Consider the following 19,952-nt stretch of genomic DNA (forward strand, 5'->3'; position numbering starts at 1 on the left):
AAGGAGGGTCCCAAACACATTTCTTGCACAGGGGCCCCCCAAGCTGTCAGTGTCCGCCCCTGAATTGAAGCCATCTTAATGATTTGTAGTGCTGATGGGTTCTCTAGAAGCCGTGTTGAGCAGGTCTACTATAAGGGAATTGACTTGCGTGACAGCTGCCATTTTTGTGTTTTCTTCACTTATAGCGATTTCTTCTCTTCCTGAGCCTCTGAAGCCCCAGCTTGCTGCCCCTCTCCAGCCTAGCCCTACTTCTCAGCCACCCTGCCAAAAACTACCAGAGCCTCTGTTACCCACAGCGTTGCATCCTACTTCCCAGACTCCCCCAGCACAAAGCCTAGACCCTCCTCCGCAACCACCGCCTCGTAGCCGCTCCGCCCAGAACCTGCCTTCAGAGGAAGCACCTTCTCAAGAGGTAGGTCACCTGCTCACCATCACATGGCTAATGCTTTTCTGTCATCACTTGTATTCTCTGTTATCAGCCTCTATACCTTTAGGCGGAGGAAGCCCATGTGTATGAACTGAAGAGACATATCTTCTCTATTTTTCATGACTTATCATATACATTGTATTCTGGGGTTGTGTTGGATCAGACAGCGCCTCTCGTATTCTGAGGTTGTGTGTGGTATTGCAGCTTTGCTCCATTCACTACAATAGGGCTGAGCTGCAATACCAGACGTAATCTGTGGAGAGGAAGAAAGTAGCCATGTTGTTCTTATTCTAGACGACCCCTTTTAATTTATTAATTTATCCATTTTAAGAGATGGGACTGGAACTGTACACGGGACAAACACTTATAACGTGCCAGTTATGATACAGAAGTGTAGGAAACTATCAAAAAAACAACCTAGTATTCCAGTTTCAGAGAATCCCTGTCTCCTGGTACAAAATACATTAAAAAAGTGTTTTACCCTCCCCGGGTCCAGTGCTGAGCCTCCGATGCTGCTCCCCATGTCCACAGGTAGTTTTTAGTATTGTACCTCGGCCATTCACTTTGAGACGACAATAGGAGCCGTATAAGAAAACATGGCTGAGAATACAGAGACTTTTGACAACCAATTCAGTCTGGTTGCTTATGATGAACGCTGTTAGGCAATTTTTCCAATATGATTGTTAGGCGGGACATCACTATCCACCATTGTTGAGGGTCAGAATTAGCTGTGGCTTGGGAGCCTGCCATAGAGATGTGAGCTGCTTTTAGCATCTAAATGAATAAAATAAGCTACTGCAATGCCCTGGACATAGGGTAAGAGAGATGGCAAATACGAAGAACTATACTACTGTGAAGTACAGTATTCAGATGTACTGGACATCTTGTTCTCCGGGATCCATTTTTGTGCTTGCGATGCCATCTTGTTGTTTATGAGTTAAATTTTGTAACTTAACTAGATGAAAGTTCACGGCTGTTATGAAACCAGACTGTTCCAGCTTGTACAAGATATGAGATATGAGATGAGACCCTAAAAGAATGCGCTATTGTTCTATATTCTACGTCACACAGCTGGGGACATATTCCGATTTTCTTGCAATACTATTGGCTTAAATGTATTACAATTCTATTGGTAGCTGTATACTTTGCATAATTAAGTAGAATGCTATGTAATGTGAGATTCAGTAAAGGGGCTCAGTGATCTGCTTCGATCCTCCCGTACAGAGACCCCCGTCTCCATGTGGTCATTCCCAGTTGCTAGCAACGCCCTGTAAATTAATTTGGAAATCACTGGCTCAACCGTGAAGGGTTAATTTAGCCCTACCTCAACAGTCTTGGCGCCCAAACGTGGGGCCCCCGAGTAGGGACGCCTCTGCCCCCGGAGGACAACAAGACAAAGGACCCTCGGAGCGGACACAGGTGTTGGAAAATTGGGACTGATCACCCCCCATAGCCGCGGTAAGTTGGCAGTTATACTGTTCAGACTGACCATTGGTGTGGTTTTCCTGTGCTTGTTGCTGCAAAGAGGATCTGAGGTTTGTCCCCTGGTGGGGTGATTCATCGGTGGAATCATATAGAGATGCAGTCCCGTTGGGGGCCCAGTGCTCGAACCGTACCTCATAAGGGACGGACACCCCGGATTGACCAGTGATTGTGACTCTCTTTATAGTCAAAATATCCTGAATTCCTGATCATTGTTAGTTATCAGGGTGGTCATGTGATTGAAGATGGGTAGGATACGTAACTCAGGTATATATAGATATATATATATATATATAACCAGAGGTGTCCGGAGGGATAGTCTGAGACGCCCTCCTCCTTTCACTGAGTACCACGAATTTTGGGCAATCCCAGAGGGGGATTATTGACCCTGTGGAACAGACTGAGACGGCCGCTCCAGTATTGTGCACAATTGAAGTAAGGGTATTTAGCTGTAAATGAGAGAATCTGTGGAAGGAAAAGAAGAATTTTGTGGCTTGGCGCATGTATAATACAAAATAAAATTGTGGTACCGTGTTAGCCAGAAAAATAGATGTAATGATTCAAGGTGTGATACCTTTATTGGCTAACCAGAGAAATTATATTTGTAAGCAAGCTTTCAGGGCTCAGGCGGCCCCTTCATCAGGCTAGATTACAAGTGAATCACTGAGAAAAGATGGCAACATTTAAATAGGAATTACAACAGGACATGAGATGATGCTAGCTATAGACAGGCCAAGGAAATCAAATTAAGGTTTTTGTTACACATGCAGATGAGGACCAAGTGTTCTATTAGAGATCTGAAGACCTTCTTGTGGAGGTGTGAACTGTGTCCATGTAATGAGCCATGAACCCAGGTGTCAAATTCAGTCCTATTGTTAGCGATTGGAACATATTTATAAATTTAAACTCCCAAATCTTCCTTTCTCTGTCACTATTAAAATGACCTTTCAATATTAGGACTTTTAGATCTGCCAAGCTGTGTCCAGGTCTAGAGAAGTGTATCCCTACAGGTGTGTCCAGCTCAGTCTTTATCGTATGTCTATGCAGATTCATCCTTTTTTGTAGCTTTTACTTAGTTTCCCCGATGTATGTCCCTGCATTGCACCTTGTACACTGTATCATGTATACGACATTGAAGGATGGACATAGGAAAGAGTCCATGATCTTATAGTCCTGATTTGTGTTGGGTATGGGGACTTCATCTGTTGGTGATATGTGGGGGCAGGTCTTGCATTTCTTACTGTTACAGGGGACTGTGCCTGTCTCTGAAGGTGATGTGAGGGCACTTCTGACAAGGATATTCCTTAGGTTGGGAGGCTGTTTGTAGGAGAGCAGTGGCGGTTCCGGGAATATTGCTTTCAGTCTGTGGTCTCTGTGGAATATGGGTTGGAGGTCAGCGATGTTTTTCTGAGTGATAGTAGTTGTAGTTTTCTATTCTCATTGTCTGAACAGATCCGAATGTACCTTAGAGCTTGACTGTAGATTCCAGAAAATGGATTTGGGATTTTGAAGAGTTGAGGGTGAGTTTGATGGTTGGGTGGAACTGACGAAGGTGTTAGGAAGAACAGAGGAAGTGAATTCTGATTTTTTCTCTTACTGCTATGTTGAAGATGGAAAATTGTCTATTATGGAAAAGACGGATTGTTTGTGGTTCAAGCAAGTGGCTGTGGTGTGAGGAAGTGATTAAAAGAAGGAACTGAAATTAATGATACTAATGTGTCAGGCAGACGAATAGTTAAAAGTAATGATTTGAAAGAAGAGGTCTCCCTGCTAGATGACAATTGTACAAGGAGACCGAGAGTCGCAGCCCCCACCTTTTCTTTGTTAAACGCTCACAGTATCTCTTATGAGCCACCGCTGCCAGCTTCAGTTCCCGCTAAAAAAAAAAAGAAAAAAAAGTTTTCAGAAGTATTTAACCCGTCTGTTCAGCGTACAGAGAAAAAAAAAAAAAGCAAAAGCAAACAGCAGCCTCCAGTCCCCACCGCAGCTGCGAGCACACAGTGTGCCCTTCAGCCCACACAGCAAACTCTGCCCCCCCCAGTCTTCAGCTACTGAGAACCTTACTCCTCAGCCCCTCCCTGCTAATTATGGCGCTGTGCCAGACTCGAACATTTTCAGAGATTGTCGTTCCCCTGCTATTTTAATCGGAGTAGATGGTAGACCCAATTAATATACTTTTATAAACCCTATTTCTGTGGGACCTTTTCCCAAGGTTACTGTTCAGTTTGTAATCTCCCCCACGTTGAGTAAATTTACTAGGGGCAGATTTATTATCACAGTTCCGCTCCGGAATACAATTCCAAGATGATGGTCAGATGGCTCTTACGTTATGAGGACAGTGAGGAAATCTGTATTTTGCATGCCCTTCCTACAGTTATGATGGCCCCGATAGGCTCAGATCCACCCCCAATATTACCTGAGGATCAATGACTCGCCCCATACCTCTCAGAGATACTATCTAAATTCTGGTCAAAAGGGCGAAATGATATAGGGAAAATGCCTGTAGAACCAGTAAAAGTGTTTCTCAGACCTGGTGCCTAATCCTCATACTCTTTTGTCCCAAATACCCCAGGATGCTGCTTGGTTTACAGTTATTGATCTTACCAATTCCTTCTTTAGTATTCCGTTACACAATGACTGCCAGTTTCTATTTGCATTCACTTAGCAGGGACGACAGTTAACATGGACAGTTATGTCACAAGGGGCCCAAAACAGTCCCGACCAGTTAGCAAAAAAAAAATATGAGCAGGTGTCTTTTGCCATTGTTGCCATTGTTAGCCTCCTTAAAGCATCTGGCAGCACTGAACTGTCGGGTTTCGGCCTCGGGACTTCAGTTCTGCCTTGGTCAAGTGATGTTCTTGGGTCACTGTCTCCTTCAGGGTGCCAGACACCTCGCAGAAGAAAGAAAAATAGCTGCCAGCTCCCTTCCTTTCCCAAAAGATGAAACTGAACTCCAGTGTTTTCCTATGCACTTATTTTTGTCAGTGGATACCGGATGCATCCCGCATAATGCAACCCCTTTACAATGCCTTGAAAGACGGTATAATGAACTATAAGGAAAGATGGCAGTGATGAGGATTACCTCCAACATGATTGTTCCCAACTTCTGACTGAAGAAACAGCTACTCCACCAAATGTCAGTGAGAATCCACTCCCAAATCCTGATCTGGTGTTATACACGGATGATTCAAGATATGCTGACGAGTTTGGTAGATTCCACACGGGATATGCTGTTACCACAAAGGACACTGTAGTGCACGCAGCTGCGTTCCCGCCCTCACAGTCAGCACAAGAAGCAGAACTCCAGGCTCTGTCTACTGCATGTACTTTGGCCAAGAACAGACGGGCTAATATATACACGGACTCACGGTATGCATTTGGTATTGCTCACGATTTTGGGGCTCTATGGGCCAATCGAGGGTTTATTACTACTGCCGGAACCCCAGTGAAAAATGCTGAAGCTGATAAAACCCTCATGGACTCAATCAAATTACCTACTCAGGTGGCCATTATCAAAGTTAAGGTGCACGGTCCTAGGAACAGTCCACAGACTGTTGGCAACGCATTTGCGGATATGCAAGCAAAAGCCGCCGCTCTTTTACCCGTTGAACCAACCATACCAACTATGGTGACCACACGCTCTCAGTGTAAACAGTTACAAGAAGCATTAACCCTACAAGAACCTGATGATCTACAACAGACTGAAGTTTTCTGTCGGACCCCACGAGACCGCTTAATGACGATGCAGAGAATGTCTCCAAAGGAAGAGGTGAAGCAATGGAAGACTGATGAGGCACGTATGGATAATGGTCTCTGGAAAAAGGACCAACTCGTGTGTCTCCCTAAGCGGATGTACCCTGCTATTGCCACATGGGCACATGGGCCTACACATCGAGGAAAGAATCAGGCCCTCGCACTGGTGCAAAAATTCTACTGGGCCCCGGTTCTCCAGTTGGCTGGAAGCATTCCCTGTTACCAACATGACTGCAAAACCCACAGCAAAGAAACTGGTGATGGAAGTTATATGCAGATATTGGGTTCCAGAAGTTGTTGAAAGTGATCAAGGTCCGACCTTTTCTTCTCATGTGTACCAAGAAGTTCTGACAATGCTTGGATCCACTGTAGCCCTCCATACTCCGTACCACCCACAATCCAGTGGGGAAGTTGAGAGGATGAACGGCACACTGAGGGACAATTGACCAAAATGATGCAGGAGACTACGGCTCCATGGCCAGAGCTCCTACCCACTGTACTATACCACATTCGTACTACCCCTATTGTAAAAACATGGCCTGTCCCCATATGAGATATTGTTTGGTACTAGGCCCCCAGTTGCAAATTTCCAGCCCCAGCAGTTATCAGAAGAGACTGACCGTGTTGTTCAATATGTTATTCTGCTTAGTAAAAATCTTGCTAACACCTATGTTCTAGTTTTCTCTTCTTTTCCAGATTCAGCAGAAACCGACACCTGTCATAACCTGAAGCCTGGTGATTTGGTTGTCGTGAAAAGACATGTCAGGAAGCACGGACTAGAACCCTTGTATGACGGTCTCTATCAAGTTCTCTTCATCACCCAACAAGCCAATAGCAAATGAAGGGGACATAATGTTTTGGTTTTTCGCATTTTCCATATTATTATTGATAGAAGTTAAAAGTTAAAGTTAGAAGATATTCAAAGACTCAGAGATCAATACGATAAAAACAATGATCGTACTAAGGACAGTTGGTGGTCAGACACCTTCTCCTTTCTCAATCCAGCCAATTGATTTAAGGGAATTGGGGGCTGGATAGCTGGGATCTTACAAAGCTTGTTACACATTGCTGCCTGTATCCTTGTTGTATATGTGATACTAAAACTTGTTCTTTGGTGTATTTCTGTATGTATTAGGAAATTCTACAGCTAATGATGATACCAAAGGTGTCGTTGCCCCTGCTCTTCTCTGCACCGATCTCAAAAGGCTACTTGATGAAGATGTTGAAGCCAAGCACATGGCTACCTACAAAAGATCCCCACCACCGTCATCAAAAATTGTTATTCGTGAACTGCAGTATACAGGGGGGACGGGTGCGCCGCGACAGCCATGACTGATAACACGGCATCAGTCATGTGAAGACCAGTACCCCTCGAGCTGTTAGCTTGGGATAGCACCTCTGATGCTGCATATGTGTTATCAAAATTTATCTAGGGGGGAATTGTGAAGTACAGTATTCAGATGTACTGGACATCTTGTTCTCCGGGATCCATTTTTGTGCTTGCGATGCCATCTTGTTGTTTATGAGTTAAATTTTGTAACTTAACTAGATGAAAGTTCACGGCTGTTATGAAACCACACTGTTCCAGCTTGTACAAGATATGAGATATGAGATGAGACCCTAAAAGAATGCGCTATTGTTCTATATTCTACGTCACACAGCTGGGGACATATTCCGATTTTCTTGCAATACTATTGGCTTAAATGTATTACGATTCTATTGGTAGCTGTATACTTTGCATAATTAAGTAGAATGCTATGTAATGTGAGATTCAGTAAAGGGGCTCAGTGATCTGCCTCGATCCTCCCGTACAGAGACCCCCGTCTCCGTGTGGTCATTCCCAGTTGCTAGCAACGCCCTGTAAATTAATTTGGAAATCACTGGCTCAACCGTGAAGGGTTAATTTAGCCCTACCTCAACACTACATTTCTAATTGGAGGTACTTACTAATATGTATTATTATTATTATTATTATTATTATTATTATTCTTACTACATATTGAGATAGGATCTTGGAGATGGGAATACCCCTTTAAGTATCTTTTGTCACGATACATACCGTTTTATGTATGGAGCTTCTCTCCATGGTCTAAACCTGCAGTGATATTCCTTCCAACCTTTCTTCTACTTCTCGCTAAAGTACAGTTCAGCTGCAGGATCAGACTACACAGTGTGTGTTTGTAGTCTGTTACCATGGAGACATATAGATCTGAAGTAGAGCTGCAGAGATAAAACGGTAGGAAGTTTTTGTTTTTTTTATCTAGAATTTTTAGTGCTCCTTCAGTATGACTTTAGATGCATTAGGGCAGCGTATAAAGCGGTTGCCTCGTCGGACCTAGACGGGTTTAAGGGTTTTTTGGAATTTCGGATCTGCATGTTGAGCTTATTACGCTGTGTATATCTGTATCTCTCTCTCTCTTCTCATCTTTTTTTCTTTAATATCTGTTTTTTTTTTTATCACTAGCAGGAGCAACCGTCAGGGTAACAGGTACCTCAGTAATTTCACCCTACTTCCCATATTCCACCTCTAGCTTCATACGTCTCTCATGTGATAATCCGGATAACCGTCATTACCTCGGCAGTTTGCCGTCATGATAAAGAAAGGACAATCTATTACTTCTTGGTAATCTCTAAATTCTCCTCCTAAGATCTGAGCGCTTTTCTTGGCAGCGAGATCTGTTGTCAGTTTGTGCCAGGATCGATGCCCTGCCGTCAGCGCGGATGGTGGACCCGTGCTCGAGGGGCAATGTGTGAATGAGCCCTTATACTAGGTCTGTGCTATGCAGCTTCAGACTCCTACCCGTGCTCTAATGGCCTCTAAAGGGCTTTCCTGCTTAAAAACAAATTGCCTTTAAACGTGCTTAAAAGGATTGTCCACTATTTGGGAACATTTTGTTTTTTTCAATGCATGTAGTGGGGTTAAAAATCATAAATTTTAAGTAAAACCAAAAAAGGCAAGATCTACAGGTTATGTCTATAAAATGGTGTCTTAATCTGAAGAGATCAGCCTGAGTCCTGACAGATCTACTTTGTCTCGGACGCAGGAGGCCATCAGCGCTGTGTATGAAGGGGCCTAGCTATAGAGCCGCACCAGTCAACCCCCTAAGCACACAGTGCTGGTCATGGGCCAAGACAGAAAATGTTCTCCTGCGTCAGCCCGATCAGAATAGATCAATACAAGTCTATCTTTTTTAAATTAAGCATATAAAGCGGATATAGAAACTCCACGCACCCCTGTTAAAATGTCAGGTTTTTGTCATGTAGAAAAAAACCTCCTACTCAGAAGAATCATTTCAGGACTTTTTCCACCTTGTAGCCCATAATCTAAAAAAATCTATTAAAAAAAACAAAACTGAAATCTAAGCAGGTGGAAAAGGAAATATAAAGAACTATCAGTACGGCACATCAAGAATTGGTGATCTTTGCCCACTCTTGCAGATAGTAGCCCCACAACTGTCATGATTGATAGGGCATCTCCCGTATACAGCACCCTCTTCAGGTCACCCACAGATTCAGTTGGATTTAGGTCTGGGCCATTTGGGAGGGTCGTTGTGCTGAAAGGTGAAATTCCTTTTCATCTTCAGCTTTTTATCAGAGGTCTGAAGGTTTTGTTGCAAAATTTGGAACTGTTCATAATTTCCGCAACCTTGACTGACTAAGCCCCAGTTCCTGCTGCTGAAAAACGGCCCCAAAGCATAATGTTTCCTCCACCCTGCTTCCACGCGGGTATGGTGTTCCTTTAGTGATTTGAACCGAACATACTTTTTGGAATATGGGTGAGAAGTACAAACATAATCTCCATGCATCCACCATTCTTCACTGTGGGTGTGGGGTTTTTCTTTCTGATTTTGACTTTTACAGCAGGATATTGGCTGGAAAAATGCTGCATAAAATACTTTGCTTTGTGTGCCTTATATACTACATTCTTTCATTTAATTGGATGAAAAAAACACTGCAAAAATGCTAAAAATAATTATATGCTGCAGATAAAAAAAATAAAATTATTCAATTTGCTGGTACTCGAACGCTGAGTTTTCCCCCAGCGAAAACGCAATGTGTGCAACAACACTTAATAGTTAGGATGATAGATGTGCACTTATTTAGCCTAAAACCCCTAAGTTTTCTATGGTAGACATAAACATTACATCTCCTGTGTACATTTCACTGGTGTCATTCTTTGTGATTTTACATGTATCGATGTCACTGGTAGTATTTTATCTCAGTCATATCCTCATCCATGTACCGTCCCCATCTACAGCCTCAGCCTCTGAACCAGCTGGCGTAGCTCGTCTATCTAAACGGACATCTCCTTGACGAATAGATTGCTAGTGTAAAAGCCAAGAGAAGTCCTGCACTCTTTATCATGACTTGTTGCCTGCTCTACCATATTAACTCTTACAGCTGCAGAAATCAGTACTTGACTAATAAACAGCGGGTGATCGCCAGCTTTGTCATCTCATATCCATGAATGAGCAAAAATTGGACATTATGCAGTCATCAAGTTCCAATATTGATGTGGTTCTGTGTTTTACTTTTATCTAATTGTTCCCAAAATGAAAAGTCGCCCCTCTCCGAAGGATCAGAGATGTCTTGCTGATCTGATTACTCGGATCACCAGGAAACTTTGCACACCCATGTTGGATGTCGTGCAGGTGTGCATGCTCTGCATTCATTGTAAATGGGACTGCATTTAGAACTGTTCATAATTAACTCAACCTTGGCTAAAGCCCCAGTTGCAGCTACCAAAAAAAGGCCCCAAAGCACAATGCTGCCTCCACCATTCTTCACTGTGGGTGTGGTGTTTTTCAGCTGTAAAAAAATAGTGGCAGTAAAAACGCTGCATAAAATACTCATATTTTTGTGTGCCCTTTTACTTCAGTTTTTTTCCTATTTATCTGATTGGATGGAAAAAAAACTGAAAAAATTGGCATGCTGCAGATTTAAAAAAAATAAAAATAAAAGCTTTGAAGGTTCAAGTTTGCAAAGAAAAAATAAGCAGCGTGTGGATGAGATTTCAGATTTATTATTCACTTTGCTGATACTGTGAAACACTAAGGGACTGCTGGTGACGAGGAGCACTATATTCTGCTTTTTTCGACAGTCTCTTTAACAATTATATTGAAATGGAGGCCGAGCAACGTGCACATGAACTCCATTCAACACTGGGCTCTGCAGAGCACAAGGCCTAGATCCACTATCTCGTGTTCGCTGGAGTGCTCAGCAGTTTTACATTTAGTGTGATCAGTCAGTTATACCCTATCCCATAGATGGAGGATAACTTGTGATCTTGGGGACACCTATTTAAAGGGGATGTCCACTACTTTTTATTAGTTTAGAAATTGAACCAAGATGGTTCTTGAATTTAAAAAAAAAATAAAAATGCTCTCCTATCAGACCGCCACCGATCCTCCTTACTGCTTCTGGAGTCCCAGGCCAGTCTCCTGGCTAGCAGAAGACTGGGAGGTGAAGCACACAGCAGTACCAAGGAGCAGAGGAGTCCGGTAGATAAATGTTTTTTTTTTCTTTATTTTAGGACCACAATTGGTCCGCTTGTAATCTAATATAATGTAGTGGTCACCCCATTTAAGACTTTAATTCAGTTACACACTCAATATGGGACTGACTAGGAGATTTTCTTCCTTTTGATGTCGTCTGGATCAATATGACATAAATGGAGACCTATACGTGAAGTATTTTGCATATCATACACCAGCTTGCTAATTAGAAAAGCCAAAGCCTGTGATTACAGCAGCATCAGCGCTGATTGATGCAGTGTGTCAGTGTGTGCAGCAGAGCGGAAGCAGTGACCGTGTAAAAGCAGACGTAATATCCTGAAAATTCCTCATTTGACATGTCTGCTTTACTGTGTAGTCTGGGACTTAGTCAGCAGAGTGCAGGCAGGTTAATAACTGCTATAGTGTTACACTGTTAAAGGCCTTGACAAGGAAGGCTTGCGATACTATGTAAGGGTTTTTACTGTGCAGGTCTCCGGCAGCTCACATTCTGTAGATAGAATGGGCAGCGGGCCTATGGTGATGTCCAACTGGACTTTGTATCTGCTCATTCACAAAATTATATGGTGTGAGTCACTAGGAAAAAAGGATTTCTGCAAGAATCTCCAAATTGGTCACATTCATAGATCTAGTTACTTTGTGTCCCATATCCTTTACAAACCCAATTCTGTTCCTATTCTTTGGTTATGTTCATGGGGTGGACCTCAACCCTCCCTCCGCCCGGTAGTTTTAGTAAGAAATGATCCCATACAACATCGGCGCCGTACATGTTTTGTATCATTGTCTATGGGCGTGACCTTAAGATTTAGATGAAAGGAAGCAAGAAAGCTGCAGAGGTTAGTGACCCTTTTATTTTCTATGGGAAAAGTCACTTCTCGTCTTTGCCTTTTTGACTATCGGACCATCCAAAGCTTTTTGGATTCTCATCCCAGTTCTTGCATGAATATTGCATGAGGTAGTGGAAGAACGTCAAAAACAAAGACATTTCATGTGGGTTGGTAGATCTTTTCATTTCTGTAGCCAGTGAATGGTGGCATCTTGGTATATAGGATGTTTTTTATTTATTTTTTTGGATGTCTGTTTTCCACCTAGCTCATTTCAGTGTTGGATATAGATGACTTATTACGTGTATATTTCATCTCTTCTTCAGTTTTCTCTAATCTCCACGCTTTTTGTTATTCTTTCTTACAGAACCGATCTAATCAAGTCGGTGGCTTTAAAAGTCACTTTAACAATGTTCCATTTGTGGACTTGGCATTCCAACAACCTCCCATTTCAAAGCTGACAGTGCCCGTTCACATATCGCCACCATCAGTTTCACCATCGTTAATCCCAAAGGAGACAATACTGTTGCCTTCATCGGCAAATCATCTTCCTCTCCTGAATAATATGAATTGCATGCTTGCTGCTCCCCCTCCGATCCCGACCCGCTGTGGGTCTGGGGACAGTCTGAGAATATCGCCCAACCCATTCCTCAATAGCACCAACACGTTTGAAGACCCCAACTTAATTTCAAACAGGTCACTGCCCAGCAATGGAGTGGAACTTGATGGACTCTCCTTACTAAACTTTTCCCAGAAGTCTGGATTCGACAGCAACTGGAACACTCTCCCTGCGGGATCTTCACTTACTATGTCTTTAAGAAAGCCGCCACCCCCTCCGCGCATCCCGTCAAGGACAAAAGCCAAACCGCCCGCTACCAAAATGTCTGCAAACTTCTCTCAAAGTTTTGATTTTGCTGACCGATAACCGAAATGTTACTACTGACTTTCTCTGGTGTGCAATATGATGACCTAGGTGATCGAAGAATTACGTGGCTACCTAATGTAAACTCGCCCCAAACCACTATTTAATATCTTATGTTTTCTGTTTATCTGGACGACATTTCAAATGTGACTTTATTTTTTTATTTTTTTTGTTGTTGTAAATTTGCATGCTTCCGTATAAAGCCATTCAAATGGAAGCTATCTGGATAGGACACCTTTAGATTGGCTTACTTCTTTGACACCCTATCAAAGAGGGTGCAAGTCCCGAAAATGCCATTTTGGAGGTCATCCAATTTTTAAAATGCTGCCTCTGAGAGTGTTGAGAGCAGAAAAAAGTGAGCAGCATATTCTCCAGATACTGTTTAGTCCATTTGAAAACGCTTTTAAGGGTACATTTGTGTTATTGGGGGATTGTCTGGTTACAGGGTCCCTTACTGTTTATTTTGGGGTTTTTTTAGTATGAAACTATTATTGTATGCTTTAGGCTGGTTTCACACTTGCGTTTTTTTTCGCGGGATTTTAGCGCTAAAAAACGCATGCGTTTTTTTTTCCTATACTTTGCATGGGATGCGCTTATGTGCGCATACACATGCGTTTGTATGCGTTTTTCCGCGCATGCGTTTTTTTGCGGTATGCGCTCGGGCGCACAAAATGCATCCTGTTGCATTTTTTGGGCGTCCGACTTGCCTCAAAATAACGCATGCGCGCGCAATGCTTTTTTTACAGCAAGACACCCATTATAAGTCTATGGGTGCGCATATGTGCGCATTGGCATGCTTATGTATGCGTTTTTTTGCGCATGCGTTTTTTTTTTACCATTAGTTGGACAATGGAATTTAGGGGTTTGGGTTAGAGTTAGGGTTAGTTAAGGGGGTTTAGGGCTAGGGTTAGGGTTAGCTAGGGTTTAGAGTCAGGGTTAGGGTTAGGGTTAGTATGGTTTGGTTAAGGGTTAGGGTCAGGGTTAGGGTTAGGGTTAGTATGGTTTGGTTAAGGGTTAGGGTCAGGGTTAGGGTTAGGGTTAGGGTCAGGGTTAGGGTTAGTATGGTTTGGTTAAGGGTTAGGGTTAGGGTCAGGGTTAGGGTTAGGGTTAGGGTCAGGGTTAGGGTTAGGGTCAGGGTTAGGGTTAGGGTTAGGGTCAGGGTTAGGGTCAGGGTCAGGGTTAGGGTCAGGGTTAGGGTTAGGGTCAGGGTTAGGGTTAGGGTTAGGGTCAGGGTTAGGGTTAGGGTTAGGGTTAGTAAAGTCATGGTTTGGGTTAGTGTGAGGGGCCACCTAATGTTGGAAAAAACCGCAAACGCGGTAAAAACGCACTAAAAACGCATACAAACGCATAAAAACGCTGCGTTTTTTTCATGCATGCTCATAAAAATGCTTGAAAAAAACGCAGCATTTGTATGCGTTTGTATGCGTTTTTTCAATGCGTTTTTTTGCGGGAAAAACGCGCTGCAAAAAAAAGCAAGTGTGAAATTAGCCTTAAGTTTACTGAGGTTACAGGTAAACCACTTTTTTGCCAGAAAAGAAAGGCAAATTTTAAATAAGAACCAAATGTGTGGGAGACTTTACAGTAGTTTAGACGAACAGATGACGTTTCATTGGTGAGTGATTTTTGAGCGATCGTCGTATTGGGTCCAAGCATAGCTTATCTGATATATCGTTTTGGGTGGATTGTGTGTGATACATCGAATGGTGCAGAAACATGTGCCCATGCACCACCACCATGCACCAATGGCTCTTCCAAGATACCCTGGCAACATAAAAAACTCCAAGTAAAGCTTGTATGTTCTTTAAAGATATCGGGCATTAATCCCACATTGTAATCACATTTAGGCTTTGTTCCAACTAATGTCTGCACAATCTCTGATCAATGTAATTGTCCATATCTATGATGCACCTTGCACTAGTCTTGTCTATTTTTCATAGGAGTCCTAGTTTTGAGGTCTGCCAGCGCCCGTGCCCATCACCAATGCGCCCTATTGCACAGCCAGGCACATCCGCAGTGGGGTGTAATCTCGACCTTACATGTTTGTAAAGATAAGCTTGCAATTGAGCTTCAGCGTTCCATACTATAATTTTGACAGTTTTTTAAAAGTCTCGTGGTATATCTACAGATATAGGTTGCTAGGTAAAATCGGACAAAATTGGCATTATTTGGCTTATTCTTAACAAGCAGCCATGAATTGTTATGTATTGCACAGATGTAAATTTAGGAGCGTTGGCTATGTCCGGCTTAATATTTGACATTACCATATATAAAATTTGCAATATATTATGACATGGCAGAGAATAGGTTTTGGGATGGGACACATTTTCTACCTCTGGCATAAGCATTGTAGTCGGAAATAAAATAATCTGTATTTCTTTGCAAAACAAACTTTGTATTCAACTAAAATTCTCTGTATGTGGCATATCCTGCAGGAAAAGGGCATGGGAGCGCTGGTGAGTCTCACCACAACATCAATGTTTTCCCAAGGGCAGATTCATCAAGACTGGCATTTGTACATCAATGGAGGTAGATGTGCAAATTAAAGCAGGATTGTTTTTTAAGCCTCTTAATGAACTTGATGCAACTTTTGGACCAGTCACCTCCTGCAAAGTTTCTTCAAATTTTCACAAATTTGGCGAAGCATGTCCTAAAAACATCACACTTCGCAGACATTTGCAAAATTTTCACAACAGTTTTCTGGCACAAGCTAATGAATCGGCCCCATAAACTGTGCAATAATCCAAAATGGTGACACAATTTTTTTTTCTCCTCCTCATTACAGGGAACCATGTACGGACCTGTAACTTAGGTTGAGAATATTTCATAGATCTCCACTTTAAATAGTCTACAAAGTGATTTGATCTAGTGAATGCATTTCCTTAGGACTGCACTCAGGGTTACCCACGATGGCTTTGCAGGCCATTGTATAAAATACTTTTATTTTTCGGCAAACCATGGGGTTAAAAAAAAAATAGTTGGACTCTGGTTGCTTAAAGTAACGCGTTCACTTTTCATTGGCATTAATTTATTATATCTGTCTCATGTAAAAGCACAAAAGGTGCAGAGAAAATGTTGTGCCCTTGCCCATAAGATCTAGGAAAGCGGAAATCTGATCAGCCGCTATGACAGCTGCGTTACTATGTCTCCACGTTATATGGGGCACGTTACGTATAACCGCTGCTGTTCTGCACCACTTTGGAAGAGTCTCCATAAACCATCACTTGTGGGAAACCATTACTAATCCCACTGACAGTTTCCCATTTTACACTCCTTTACTTGTCTAGATGAAACTGGCACTGATCACACAATTGGCTCCCGGTGGTCTCCGCCTGCCGTGTTTGTATCACGGTGCATATATGTATGATGCACTTTAATCGTCTCATCACATTTCAAAACCTTTTATATTACTGAGCTTCTGTACCGTGCCTGACTCACATAATCATCCGCTTGTGCTAAAACAGCCATAATTCCAATTTCGAGCTCATAATCCTTCGCCAACTGCGCTAATGTAGAGGTTAAGCCAATATTCACCGAGGACTGGTTGCTTGGTTGGCCACAATATGGCTGCCTCTGGTCTGAGTGGAGTACGTATAGGCTTTTATAACAGGGTCATCCCATGTAATATACATACGGCACTGTATAAATACACTATATACCCTAAACCTAGCCAGTAGTTTATATAAGTACACTGTATGGTTGTCTGGTCCAATTTGTGTGGTTTTTTTTTCTCTCTAGACAATAATGAATTCAATTTACAGGTATGAATGCGTAATATATTCCAAAATGATAATATTATGCTGTATTTATGGGGCGGGGGGGGTATGTACATTCCTGCACAGATTTCCTGTATAGGACAGTGCATATGTGATTAAAGAGCATTTCTACCCTACACAGAGGGTTAAAGGGGGGGAACAAGTCCCCTTTCAAGCGTAAAAAGTTTTATCTGGTTATTTCTGTTGATGGGAAATTTGGATGACAATATGGAAGTCACCGCAGTACAATCCGCTATTGATACTTTGCTAGAAACTGCTTTGTGTTTGTTATGGCGGCTGAGGGGGTGTAGGAAAGTGTAGCGACCGTGTTATTTTAGTGGGCATCCACTTTTTAAGAAATGGTTAGAAGGGACAGCACTCTCCAGGTGGGCTTCACCCCCTCCCTTCTGCATTTTCGGACACCACCTGCAGGTCTCCTAGCCCCAAGCTTCATGGCCTCAAAGGTATATATGAAGATTAGTGACGATCGAGCGTGCTCACCACTCGATTGACATCAGGGTGCTTGTTTACGTATCGCGTCTCGCAGGTGCTCTAGCGCCATGCTCGAGACACCGGGCATTGCTTGCCATGCACGGTAATACCGTAGCCGACATGGTTACAGTATTACTGTGTATGGCAGGCAATGCCCGCATGTTTAATGGCTGTCTAAATGTCGCGTAACGTGCGGGGTGGGGACTCTGAGCATGGTGACTCAATACGTACCGCAACACCCCACTGTCACTCGAGTGTTGAGCGCGCTCGCTCATCACTAATGAGGACGACCATTTTGGATCAGGATGCTTTGCGGTCCATACTTGGTTTAACGGGTCAAAGCACGGATCAGCTGTGGTTCTCCTGACTTGATTGCCTCATAGCCATATATTAGGCTGCCATGTTCATGTAGTGAAACCCATGGCTGGTCCGTGCTATAGATGCACCTTTATGGCGGCCATATTAAGAAAAAAAAAGCTGCTGTGGTAAATACTAGGTAGATTTGGGAAAAGTAGGTGACCTTCGTTGCGAGTTCTGAAGCCGGAATAGTCATCACTCAGCTTTTCCATACTGAAGAACAACCCTTATAGCATTTTTAACAATTCTTCGGATATGGCCAATTTATTTATTTTTTTTATTTATGGGAGAAATGCTTGATTAAAAATATTGACTTGTCGCAACATGATCCTTTCTCTAAGCTGTCAATGTGAATAATCCTAATAAACAAGCTTCAGGTAGAAAGCAAAAAACTATAGGCCATGTTTATCTACTCTAAAAAAGCAAATCTGGCATGGTTGCCCATAGCAACCAATCAGAACACAGCTTACATTCACTTACACTGCTCTGAAAGAATGAAAGCTGCACTCTGATTGGTTGCTAGGTTCAACTAGGCGACGAGTGAGGCCTACTAACTTCTAGGCCTCTCCAGCACATTAGATTTTAGCATATATAATAGCATGGAAGAAATATTTAATATATTCGCTAGATTTTTAAGGCCATATTTTGACTTCCAGATCATAGTGTAAGGGAGAAGGGAAAAATGTATTTTATATTGTGACTCTATCTTGTATATATTTCTAGAAAAGCAAATTGCATTGATGCTTCTAGAGAGCGGGGCTTCTATCTAGAATGACGTTCTGTAATCCTATGACTATTGTACATACGTATTTGAGTAGATCGTTGTCAGTGTGTGAATGGCTGTATATGGATGTGTTAACCGACCTCTATAAACATTGGCATCAACGGTCCTGCTCATATTGGATTGTTGGCGGGGCTTCTCAAATTTTAAAGGAATTTTCCAAGATAAGAAAAAACACAGCTGCTTTCCTAAAACAGCGCCACACTTGTGTGCAGGAAGTGGCTGGTGTTGCAGCTCGGTTATAATTTCTTGAAGAAGGTTGAGCTGCAATACCAGATATGGCCTGTAGACAGATAAGGGCGCTGTTTCTGGGGGTAATTTATTTTTTGTAACCCTTTTAATTAGGTATATAATTGGAAGAAAACAAATATTCCTCTGTGACCGTTCTAAACCCATACTAGACGCCCTATATCGATCCTTCTTTTGAGGGACTGCCTCTCTAGTGTCTACCGGAAATGGTTCTTGTGCTGATTTATGGTGTAAAATATTAATTTCTGTAGCTAAATAAATAAAATTGTCTGCCTGCATTATACAGATACTAATGGCGTCTCTCCGCCCCATTCTGCCTCATCCATCGTACTATGGATATGTTACTGATCCAAGCTCCATTCTCTACCGCTGAGGATACTGGGGGTGTTGCGTTCTGACCTGTGGTACACGTGATGAATTTCGTGTCTGTCCCATGGCTTCTGCGGTCTGTGTATGAGATTATATACTGACAGGATCTATCTGCAGCATTACATTATCAGTACAATGTAACCCGTGCTCTGTCCTGTGAAACACGTGGAGTGATGTTGAAATAAAGAACAAAAAATGACTGATTAGAAACTGATTCTTTCATTATTTTTACTACCTAATGGGATTTTCAGGGGGTCTCCAAAAAAAAAAAAAAAAAATTGAATAACGTCATAATACTTTTGTAAATAAAATGGCCGTTCTCCTGTTATAATGTGAATAACCCATCCATGAATGTAGATTGGACACTTGTGAATGGGAAGAATGAGGTATAATACGGCGTGCAGTTCCTAACCGAGCTGGCGCCAGCAAACTGGAAAGTGCTGTGGCCCATGGCTACAGGGGGGCCATTCCAACAAACTGAGGAGCTGAGCCCGCTCCATACTGCCAGCTGTATTATACAGCAGACCTAGAGTCTAATGCCTCGTTCACATTAGCGTTAAATCGGATGAGTGTAGTGCGAGAAAATCGTAGTTACTTACCGATAACTGTATTTCTCTGATCCCATGACGGCACCACAGAGAGAGGGATCCGCTCTCAGGGACCGGAAACCTACAGGTGAAAAAGGCGGTACCTCTCTCCCACATCCGTTGGTTTACAGAGCATCACACAGAACTTTCAGCTGCAACTCAATTGGTTATACAAAATCCAAAATTAATCAAATTAAGCTTAATAGAGGCACCGTGTGGCTAAATGCTAAAGCTAATTAACTCACTCTAATGTGCACACCTGTGTGTGAAAGGGAGGGGATGTACTGGTGCCGTCTTGGGATCAGAGAAATACTGTTATCGGTAAGTAACTACGATTTTCTCTTTCCCCCATGACGGCACCACGGAGAGAATTACAAAGATTATACATTTAGGGAGGGACCACCGCCTCCAGAACCCTTTTCCCAAAGGTGAGATCTGAGGAGG

At 42.6% G+C, this 19,952-nt stretch overlaps 2 long non-coding RNA genes across 3 annotated transcripts; both read left to right on the plus strand.

Annotated features, from left to right (window-relative positions):
• Positions 1-235: 235 nt before the first annotated feature.
• On the plus strand, positions 236-12,430 carry LOC141097406 (uncharacterized). Of its 2 annotated transcripts, XR_012233952.1 has the most exons (3): positions 303-412; positions 8,127-8,150; positions 12,367-12,430. It is a non-coding gene; the product is annotated as an uncharacterized lncRNA (long non-coding RNA). The 2 variants fall into 2 exon arrangements; XR_012233953.1 differs by lacking the exon at positions 8,127-8,150 and having other exon boundaries at positions 236-412.
• LOC141097407 (uncharacterized) lies at positions 1,285-7,479 on the plus strand. The gene is made up of 2 exons (XR_012233954.1): positions 1,285-1,885; positions 6,359-7,479. It is a non-coding gene; the product is annotated as an uncharacterized lncRNA (long non-coding RNA).
• Positions 12,431-19,952: the final 7,522 nt, after the last annotated feature.

Source organism: Dendrobates tinctorius, unplaced genomic scaffold, assembly GCF_039654945.1.
Source record: "Dendrobates tinctorius isolate UK_male_01 unplaced genomic scaffold, ASM3965494v1 ptg000084l, whole genome shotgun sequence".
NCBI classification, from domain to species: Eukaryota; Metazoa; Chordata; class Amphibia; order Anura; family Dendrobatidae; genus Dendrobates; species Dendrobates tinctorius.